We start from the raw sequence: 11,922 nt of genomic DNA, 5'->3' as shown, positions 1-11,922 counted from the left end.
TGGTTGACTGGAATCTGCAGAATTGGTCCAACTGGAAAGGAATAATCGTCATTATACGTATATTTAACTAAATCGCAAAGAGATTATTAAATTATGCAAGTTAAACTAAGAATGCATGTTAATTTAAATATTCTCTCAATTAATTAATAAGAAAAGTGAAGACTCAAAAAAAATTCTCTAGATATTTTATACCCTCTACTATATTGTATTTGAAAAACTCACCGTTGTGATTGCAATCGCGTCCACCCTCTTTCTCCCATCACAGGCATTCCAACGACCCTACCCCAATGATGCTGCTCGATTGAAATTTGCATCTCCAGAAATGTCCAACTCTTTTGAACATTTGAAGAATTTGTGGCTGCAATCGCTTCCAGCCTTTCTCTCCCATCACTGACACTCAAACGACCATCTCCTGAAGAAACTGCTTGACTGGAATTTGCACCTGCGGAATTGGTCCAACTGGAAAGAAATAATCGTCATTATATTTATTTAAATTACAAATAAGATTATTATATTACGTAAGTTTAAATAAGAATACATGTTAAATTAAATATTTTCATAAACAATAAACATAAAATTTAACAATGAAAAAGAAAAACATTCATCAGGTTTTCGTAATCCATTTAATTTCTCATTTTCGAAATGCAAATACAAAGTGGAAAACAAATGAGTAAAAATGAAGTTTGTTGTTATTGCTTGGTTTTCAATAAAATCTACAGCAATTATGTGAAAAGTGTTAAATAACTGAATTTAATAAATTCTTTATTGTATTATAAGCGTTTTACTTATGAGTGTTCTCTATTGCATTGTATTATTAAGTGTGAAAAACTCACTGTTGTGGGTAAAATTGATTAATCCTTTTGTCTTCCATCAGGGCTCTAAATGGTCCTACTAAAACTGCCTGACACAGAAGAATTTTGCTTGGTAAGTCCTCCTCGATATTTTAGGAGATTTTCCAATTTCCTCAAAAAATCTCAACACCGTTCCAGAAGTCCTCCTCTATAATTGTGGAATAAAGAACCAAATATACCTGCAACAAATTCAAATGGATGTATTAAAAGCAGAATTAAAGAAATTGCTTTACACATATTATAGTTTCAATTATTTTGTACCTTTTGAAAGAATCCACTATTGTGAGCGAAATTAATTCATCCCTTTCTCTCCCATCAAAGGTTCTCTAACGATCCACTTCCATGATTGCAAGATAGAGAAGCCAACAGCGTCTGTAAGAGAATCAAATATTAATCTTCAAAATCATTTGTTGACTACAAATTTCAAATATCACTAAATGTCTAACTGAAAATCTAATACTATATGGGGTAATTAATATCGAAATGTAAGCAACCTAAATTTACAAAAAAAAAATAAGATAGGGTAAAAAATAATTAAGAGTTATTAATCTTTAATTTCAGTGCATAAAATACAGTTTATCTTATTTTAACATATAAATTCTGTAATACATTATAGAAACCAATGAGGATTTATTTTTTTTATGAATATTTACAGAACTGTCGTCTTTCTGGTGATGCTGTAGCTCGAGAATTTAAGGTCCTATTTACCCTTACTTGGTACATCGTAATCATTTAATACTAGTAGAGTAAGCGTATGAATTGTGTTTATAAATTTTAATGGAAAATAAGGAGAAAGAACAAATTAAAGTACAAAAAACTGAATAAAGAGCTTAATAAAAACAATGCAAAAGAATGAAGGAGAAATTAATAGCATAAGTGAACTGTTGGAATATTTAAAAAGGAAATAAGAAGAGAGTGAATTAAAGGTGAAAGGAAGAAATGAAATAGAAGAGAGGTAAAGGCTTGACAAAGTAGTAAGTATGATGAGGGAAGTAAAAGAGAAATATATATAAGCAGTTGCAAGGCATAGTTAAAGACAGAAAAAAACAACTTGTAAGTAGTAGTAAAGGAAAAGGTAGTAAAAAAGGAGCTAGAGATAGGAATACATGTGGTAGAACAAGCAGAGAAAATTATATGATGTTTGAAAATAGAATAGAGAATAAAATAACACCCTACGATTTTTGGAACAGACTTGGAAGAAGACAAAGAGAATAGGAAAGATTTATAAAACAGAAGATGGAAGGAAGACGTAGTAAGTAAACCAGAGTATAAAGAGTAGGGCGAAGGGAGGGATGTTTGTAGGGTTAAAAGGTGTATTGATAGCAAATGTTACAAAATTCGATAGGGGAATGGTTATGATAAAGAGGTTAAAGGAGAGGGAGGAAGAAAGGGTGATAGTATTTACAAATATTTGTCACTGAGGAAATAAAAGGAAAACTAAAAAACCTGAGGAAAACAATAGAAAATATGAATGATAATAATGTAATGATAATAAGGGGTTTAACATGACGGTCAGAAGAGAAGGCTGTTGTCTAGTAGGGGATGGTGTAAAACAATGGGATAAATATAGTTAACGGGGTGTGTGAGAGGGATGGAAATGGGAATATATGTTTCTAGGGAGATGTAAGTCTCTTACAGATTACGCGATGTTAAATGGGAGTGGGTAATGTATAAAGGCAAGTATTTGACTGGGGAAAAGGAGCAACAGGAGAGTTTATGAAGAATGGAAGAAAGAGTTGAAGGGATTGATGATTGGAAAGGTCTGATTATGATGAGAGAGTACATGATTGTTAAGAGTATAAAGATGACAGGTAGGTGTGAAGAATGATGAAATGAAGGTTGTTGGAAGAAAAGAAAAGATACTGATGGATTAAATTAAGAAGGGATGAAAGTGTTCAAAAATGATAAATAGATTCAGGAAAAGTAGTAAAGTACAAGTCAGTGGAACGATTGAAGAACTGGAATGGATAAAACACTTTAAAAAGCTATTGCAAGGGTGTGAAGAGAGGGTTATAGGTGAATTTAGGATGATAGTAGAAAGAAGGCTGGTAGAAGAAGTGGAATTGTTGAAAAAGAAGGAAGCTATAAGAAGAGTAGAGGAAGAATAATGGTTGAGTTAAATGGAATTATTGATGAGGCTTGAAGATATGCAATAGATTTAGTATTGTAATTACTTAAATTCATAAATATGCAACCCCTTAACCAACAACGCAGTTAATTTTATGTAATAGAACTACACCGTTGCTAGTAATGACGCAGTCATTGAATAAGGGCATCTTTTAACTAACGCTGTTATTTAAAACAATTCCTATAACTATCGGTTCCCATTGAAAACAAATTTCTAATTTCCATTTTAAATAGGCCAGCAAACTGAGTTCTGTCGGTCGACCGTTTAAGCACACGACTGTTAAAGAGAGCAAGTATTCGGAGTATAAGAGAAAGAAAATTCCGCTTGAGAAACAGATACAACTGTTCTTAACTACAGAAATAGCTTAATTATATAAAAGAACAATACGAAAAATCGGCTACAACCCTCAATAATGGTATAGCATTCAAACAATCGATGCGTTTCCAACATTAATTGCTAATTTCCGAAATTAGCTACCCTCATATTAGACAATAGACAAATTAACACATTTTCTTTGAAATATAAGTACCAAAAAGTTTCATTTATACAAAGATAAAACAAATTTCTAATTTTCATTTTTCAGTATAGCCAGCAAACAGATTTTCTCTTGGTCGACCGTTCAAGCTGTGACTGTTAAACAGAGTAAGTATTCGGAGTATAAGAGAAAGAAAATTGCGCTTGAGAAAAAGGTAAAACTATTCCTAACTACATAATGAGCTTAATTATCAATAAAAAATATGAAAAGTATGCCACAATGTATTCTTTGCCTCAATAATGATATAGATTTCAATCAATCAATAAGCTTTAAACATTGGTTTGTTAATTTTCGAAATCTGCCCCCACATATTACAGAATACACAAATTAACGCATTCTCTTTTTAATACAAGCACCAAAAAGTTTAATTTATTCAAAGAGAAATCATTACTATTCAAAACAAATTTTTAATTTCCTTTTTCATATACAAAATGGATTGTTCTTTCAGTCGATCGATCAAGCATACGACTGTTAAAGAGAGCAAGTATTCGGAGTGTAAAAGAAAGAAGATTGCGCTTGAGAAAAAGGTAAAACTATTCATAACTACTGCTTATTTATAAAATAAAAATACCTTAAAAATCGGCTACAACCCGCGATATTGGTATAGTCTTCAAACAACCAATGAGTTTTCAACATTCATTGTTAACTTCCGAAATTAGACCGCATATCTAGTACACAATGGACAAATTAACACATTCTCTTTTTAATACAAGTTCAAAAATATTTGGTTAATACATAGATAAAGTTTAGGTTTTATACAATTAATAAGCATTCAATTCCGCTTATAAATATCCCAAATGCGCCCTCAGGTATTACAGAATAGACATTAATAGTCGTTAAAGAGGACAAGTATTCCGAGGATAAATGAAAATTATCCTTGAAGGAAAGCTAAATTCTTCGTAAAAGAAATTTTCTTCATTGTATTTAAGAAATGTTAAAAATTGGCTACCATCACCTCGAAAATGGTACAACCTTAAAACAATGGAAGAGATTTCAATATTGGTTCGTTAATTACCGAAATTAGCCCCCACGTGTTATAGAATAGATACATTAGCACATTTTCTTTATGATACAAGTTAAAAAAAGCTTAACTTGTACAAAGAGAACATATTAATTTTCAAAACAAATTTTAATTTTCATTTAATACACCACGAGCAAAATGAGTCGTTCTTTTGGTAGATCGTTTAAGCATACGACTGTTAAAGAGAGCAAGCATTCGGTGAATAAGAGAGAGAATATTGCGCTTGAGAAACAGATAAAACTATTCTTAACTAAAGAAACAGCTTAATTATAAACAGACAATACGAAAAATCGGATACAACCCTCGATAATATTATAGCTTTCGAGCAATCAATGAGCTTTTTAATTTGGTTTGTTTATTTTCGAAATTAGCTAACAATATATTAGAGTAAAAATGCTAATTCCCGACTTTTTAATAACAATAAACGGGAAGAGATACAAAAAAACATTAGTATGCTTAATTTGTTCAAAAATGTTGTTTTATTTGTTACAAGAAATTGGTTTATTAATACAACGGGAACAGAGTTGTCTTCCCAATTCAGACAGAGTGAGCATTCCGAGAAAAAATGATTTGTAGTCCGCTCGATAAATAAAAATGTACAATAATGCATATTACTCTAATTTCTACCGAAAGCTCATTATATTAAATACAAAAAATGAGACATGTCGCCATTCTCGGCAATCATGGATTACCCGAGATTACCTAAGGTGAATATACTAATTCCCGACTTTTTAATAAAAAAATGTCGTTTTATTTGCATTATTGTATATTATTCTCTTGATATTACGTTCAAAAATATTTAATTTACACAAGGATAAAGCATTAATAATCAAAACAAATTTTTAATTGCTATTTTATATTACAACGATTGAAATGTATTGTTCTATCGGTCGTCCGTTCCACCATACGACTGTTAAAGAGAGCAAGTATTCGGAGTATAAGAGAAAGAAAATTGCGCTTGAGAAAAAGGTAAAACTATTCGTAACTACAGAACCAGCTTATTTATAAATTACAAATACGAAAAATCGGCTACAACCCTCGACAATTGTATAGCTTTCAAACAATCGATGAGTTTTCAACTTTGATTTTCGAAATTAGCTACCCATATATTAGAGCAAATATGCTAATTTTCCAGTTTTTAATAACAATAAACGGGAAGAGATACAAAACATTCATAACTATAAGCGCAGTTACACTTCCTTACTATATATTATGTGTTGATAGATGCTCAATAAAATATACAAATAAGAATAACGATAAACATTAAGGAATGATGAGGGAACAAGTAAAAATAGGCGATTTTTCACAAAGTAGTCAAGTTTAGAAACCTATAAAACCTTCAGTTTTGATAGAATAAAAAAACAATAACATTAAGTGGACACTTGCAACCTAAACACTTTTCAACTTTGATTTTCAAAATTAGCTACCCATATATTAGAGTAAATATGCTAATTCTCGACTTTTTAATAACAATAAACGGGAAGAGATACAAAACATTCATAACTATAAGCGCAGTTACACTTCCTTACTATATATTATGTGTTAATAGATGCTCAATAAAATATACAATAATAACGATAAACATGGCTCAATTAAGGAATGACGAGGGAATAAGTAAAAATAGGCGATTTTTCACAAAGTAATCAAACTCAGAAACCTATAAAACCTACACTTTTAGTAAAATAAAAAAGATATAATTAAGAAGATACCTGCAACCTAAATTTAAAAGGGGTAGTTTTTTCACAAATTCATTTAGATCAATTTCTTTTCTCCTCTTTAAAATTTTTATTATACATTCCACTGTTAAACAGTAAAATTAAACATTGAAATAGTTATCAATTAATTACCATTTTTAAAAATTAAATACATCTAAATTGTTGAAGACCTAATTTTTTCGATTTCAAAAAGTGCAAAACATTCCGTATTTAAATCAGATCCTTATCCACCAGTGAAACGCCGAAATGACCGGACTTACAGCTTCGATTTCTCGAAACTGCAGGCCTGACCATTTCGACGCTGTCACTGAGGGAGAAGGATAAATACGGAGTCGCGGTAAATTATATAAGCTAGCTATCCAGCCGCTCTTTCCGAAGCCTCTACCTCATGCAATGAACCACCTAGGCGCCATCAGCAGTTCATCTGAGTGAGACAACTTACTCAAGTGACCGTATAAGATACCTAACGCTAGCTGCTACGAGCCAACTATATGTATTAAGTAAAAGGAAAATAATGGCGGTGAATAGGTTAAACTAAAAGACATTTATTCACGACTATTATACGAAATTTTAAACAAAATTCATATTGGGTAGGTAACAAATGTAAATTATAAGAAAATTGTGGAATATTTTTTTTGAAAAATGTTTACAAATACTAATTTTACTGACTTTTTTAGTTTACCCTCCCAAAATAATACTTAAATTAATAAAAACAAGATTAAACCAATTTTGTTATATATAAAAAAGTTGAAATAGTCGTACAAAATTTAGAATTTGAAAACTTACGTACATACTATATGTACACATGTTATTTTATAAAAATTAATTAATAAAACCGAAATTCTTTTACGTAATTCACAAAAGTTCGTAAAGATAGGTCATAAAAATATATTTTGTTCTAATAAAAGAAAATCTTAATTAAAACTATTGTGTAATTCAGCGTTCGCAATTGTAATCATACAACAACTAGTACTTGCGCGTTTGGATTCAGTCTTTGTTATCAAATTGAAGCATTCCTAATGTAATAATTAAGGAGCCCTCTTATTATTTAAAACATAACAAACACTAAATTTGATGATGATGATCATGTAAGGTAATGATCAAAACAGATGATAATTCTTATTTCAATCACTCACCACTTTTCGTAATCCTAATCCTAAGAGCAACTTTCGCCTCAATCACTGTTCAAATTCACATTGATGATTGCACAACACGATATCGGATATGTTTTCTTTACTAATTTACGAAAATTATGGCGATAATTCAATTAATTAATAGCACTCGATACTACCCATTATCATGGCGCCGAATTAATAATAACTGTAAGTTCTAATATTCATTTCTATTGTTCGAGTTAGATCGGATCTGGATACCGAAGTATTTTTCTTTTATAGGAATTGTTTCAATTTCCGTCTCTTTCTCACTCTCATTATATCTATCTCATTCTTTCATTATTTGGCGAAACAAGCCGTTTTGACAATGACGAATTCGCTTTTATCAGTCATGAAAAAACACAGACAAGTATACAACGCCTTGAAAGAACAAAAAAACGTTTATGTGATAAATAAAACGATATCAAAAAATTAAAAGATGTACCAAAGGAGTCAATATATGAGGTTTCCGTAAAATGACTGCGGCTATAATTTCGAGTTTAATTTTATCGCGCTAATTCTGCAGAATAATGTGTTAATTAACATAACGCATACCAACGCATTATTTGACATTTCTTTTGGTCAATAAACAGCAACAAGAGGTATACCATATAAAGAAAACGTTCTTTCTGTCCAACACAAATTCATTTGATCAATTAACGCTGCATGTGGCACAATTATAATAACATTAAAGATGTTAAACAGAAAACAGTCAATAGAGAACGAAGCTTTCCTCATTTAGACCATGTTAACTATCGTGCTTAAAACTCGTTGATTCCTAAGTTTTATGAATACCATTTAGAAGCCTACATGAGAATCAGATACCAAACGAGCCATTTTCTAATGACAAATGGACTTCAAGAACTTCACTGGAGTTATAAGCATAGTCATCAAGTTAATCATGTCATACTTATAAAGTAATAAAAAGAGTATGTAGCTATGTATAGTTCACTAATTTGTCAGAAAATATGTGACATAAATCACTTACGAAAGACGGATTAACTTTATTACAGGGAAAATTACCATGTGTAATAATCCACCACTGCTAATGCGAATGTCAGATAAGTCAAGACGGAAGGACTACTAGGGATATAAAGCAGAGGATAGCGCAGGGTCCAGTCGCTTTCAATAAAAAGAAATCACTTCTATGCTCGCGAACGGTTAATTTAAAAATTCGAAAAAGGTTAAAGGTGTATGTTTGGAGCACGGCGCTGTACGAGTGCGAAACATGGAAAGTGGGCGTGGCGGATAAGAAAAGGATAGAAGCGTTGGAAATGTGATGTGACCGGCCAATGATAAGGATACCGTGGATAGAGAAGGTTAGAAATGAAGAGGTATTCGAAAGAATAGGAGAACAAAGAACTTTATGGAAGTCAATAAGAAATAGGCGAGATAGATTGGTAGAACACCTCAAGCATGAAGGTCTAGTCAGAAACATATTAGAGGCGGAAACGGAAGTTAGGAGGGGTATAGGTAGACCTAAATTAGATCACTGTCCGAAAATGGTTAAGGATATGGGAAATGCGAAGATTTGCTCAGGATAGGAAAGAATGCAGGTGCATATCCAACCAGTTTTAGGACTGTCGACCTCATGATGATGATGACAAAGATAAAGTATACGATTAATACAATTAATGAGCTTTTAATTTATTATATATTAAAACGATTAAAATATATTGTTCCCTCGGTCGTCCGTTCGACCGTACGACTGTTAAGGAGAGCAAGTATTCGGAGTATACGAAAAAGAAAATTGGGCTTTAAAAACAGATAAAACTATACATAACTACAGAAACAGTTTAATTATAAAATCTTATAACCCTCGACAATTGTATAGCTTTCAAACAATCAATCAGTTTTCAACATTGATTGTTAATTTCCGAAATTAGCTACCCACATATTAGACAACAGACAAGTTAACACATCCTCTTTGTAATACAAGTTCACAAATATTTAGATTACTTATGTAAAGATGATCCAAACAAATTTTTAATTTCTATTTCATATACAAAATGAGTTGTTTTCTCGGCCGACCGTTCCAGCATACATCTATTAAAGAGAGCAAGTATTCGGAGTATAAGAGAAAGAAAATTACGCTTGAGAAACAGATAACTTTTAACTACAGAAACAACTTAATTATAAATAAAAAATACAAATGATCGGCTACAACCCTCGACAGTTGTATAGCTTTCAAACAATGGATGAGTTTTCAACTTTTATTGCTAATTTCCGAAATTAGCTACCCTCATATTAGACAATAGACAAATTGACACATTCTCTTTGTAATACACCTTCAAAAATGTTTAATTCGTACCACGATGAAGTATAGGTTCAGTACAATTAATGAGCTTTCAATTTTCGTTATAGATTTCCGAAATGAGCTTCCGCACATTACTGAATAGACAAATTAAAACATTCTCTTTGAAATACCAAATACCAATAATTTCGATTTACACAAACATAAAAACATTAATTTTCAAAACAAATGTTTAATTTCCATTTTAAATATAGCCAGCAAACTGAGTTGTTCTCTAGGTCTACCGTTTAAGCATACGACTGTTAAAGAGAGAAAGTATTCGGAGTATATGAGAAAGAAAATTGCGCTTGACAAAAAGGTACAACTATTCTTAACTACAAAAGCAGCTTATTTATAAATTAAAAATACGAAAAATCGGCAACGACTCTCAACAATCGTATAGCATCATACAATTTTCAAAGAGAGTAAGTATTCGGAGTATAAGAGAAAGAAAATTACGGTTGAGGAAAAGGTAAAACTATTCCTAACTACTTACATAACCAGCTTAATTATCAATAAAAAATATGAAAAGTATGCCACAATGTATTCTTTGCCTCAATAATGATATAGATTTCAATCAATCAATAAGCTTTAAACATTGGTTTGTTAATTTTCGAAATCTGCCCCCACATATTACAGAATACACAAATTAACGCATTCTCTTTTTAATACAAGCACCAAAAAGTTTAATTTATTCAAAGAGAAATCATTACTATTCAAAACAAATTTTTAATTTCCTTTTTCATATACAAAATGGATTGTTCTTTCAGTCGATCGATCAAGCATACGACTGTTAAAGAGAGCAAGTATTCGGAGTGTAAAAGAAAGAAGATTGCGCTTGAGAAAAAGGTAAAACTATTCATAACTACTGCTTATTTATAAAATAAAAATACCTTAAAAATCGGCTACAACCCGCGATATTGGTATAGTCTTCAAACAACCAATGAGTTTTCAACATTCATTGTTAACTTCCGAAATTAGACCGCATATCTAGTACACAATGGACAAATTAACACATTCTCTTTTTAATACAAGTTCAAAAATATTTGGTTAATACATAGATAAAGTTTAGGTTTTATACAATTAATAAGCATTCAATTCCGCTTATAAATATCCCAAATGCGCCCTCAGGTATTACAGAATAGACATTAATAGTCGTTAAAGAGGACAAGTATTCCGAGGATAAATGAAAATTATCCTTGAAGGAAAGCTAAATTCTTCGTAAAAGAAATTTTCTTCATTGTATTTAAGAAATGTTAAAAATTGGCTACCATCACCTCGAAAATGGTACAACCTTAAGACAATGGAAGAGATTTCAATATTGGTTCGTTAATTACCGAAATTAGCCCCCACGTGTTATAGAATAGATACATTAGCACATTTTCTTTATGATACAAGTTAAAAAAAGCTTAACTTGTACAAAGAGAACATATTAATTTTCAAAACAAATTTTAATTTTCATTTAATACACCACGAGCAAAATGAGTCGTTCTTTTGGTAGATCGTTTAAGCATACGACTGTTAAAGAGAGCAAGCATTCGGTGAATAAGAGAGAGAATATTGCGCTTGAGAAACAGATAAAACTATTCTTAACTAAAGAAACAGCTTAATTATAAACAGACAATACGAAAAATCGGATACAACCCTCGATAATATTATAGCTTTCGAGCAATCAATGAGCTTTTTAATTTGGTTTGTTTATTTTCGAAATTAGCTAACAATATATTAGAGTAAAAATGCTAATTCCCGACTTTTTAATAACAATAAACGGAAAGTGATACAAAAAAACATTAGTATGCTTAATTTGTTCAAAAATGTTGTTTTATTTGTTACAAGAAATTGGTTTATTAATACAACGGGAACAGAGTTGTCTTCCCAATTCAGACAGAGTGAGCATTCCGAGAAAAAATGATTTGTAGTCCGCTCGATAAATAAAAATGTACAATAATGCATATTACTCTAATTTCTACCGAAAGCTCATTATATTAAATACAAAAAATGAGACATGTCGCCATTCTTGGCAATCATGGATTACCCGAGATTACCTAAAGTAAATATACTAATTCCCGACTTTTTAATAACAAAATGTCGTTTTATTTGTATTATTGTATATTATTCTCTTGATATTACGTTCAAAAATATTTAATTTATACAAGGATAAAGCATTAATAATCAAAACAAATTTTTAATTGCTATTTAAATATTACAACGATTGAAATGTATTGTTA

The 11,922-nt window shown here is 30.9% G+C and overlaps 1 long non-coding RNA gene across 3 annotated transcripts in view; it reads right to left on the bottom strand.

Moving 5' to 3' along the window:
- Positions 1-202: 202 nt before the first annotated feature.
- Positions 203-11,922, bottom strand: part of LOC108743044 — a 17,870-nt gene continuing 6,150 nt past the window's right edge. For 2 of the 3 annotated variants that reach the window (XR_003231745.1, XR_003231747.1), the window contains exons 2-4: positions 1,113-1,223; positions 834-1,030; positions 203-459 (exon numbers count right to left, since the gene is read on the bottom strand). This is a non-coding gene — a long non-coding RNA (uncharacterized LOC108743044). Of the gene's footprint in view, positions 460-833; positions 1,031-1,112; positions 1,224-7,386; positions 7,583-11,922 lie in introns of those variants that run through there. The other variant, XR_003231746.1, reaches the window with a different exon arrangement.

The sequence above is a fragment of the Agrilus planipennis genome, unplaced genomic scaffold (genome assembly GCF_000699045.2).
Source record: "Agrilus planipennis isolate EAB-ADULT unplaced genomic scaffold, Apla_2.0 scaffold424, whole genome shotgun sequence".
NCBI lineage: Eukaryota > Metazoa > Arthropoda > Insecta > Coleoptera > Buprestidae > Agrilus > Agrilus planipennis.
Note: the sequence above shows the minus strand (reverse complement) of the source record. Positions and strands in the feature narration are given on the sequence as shown.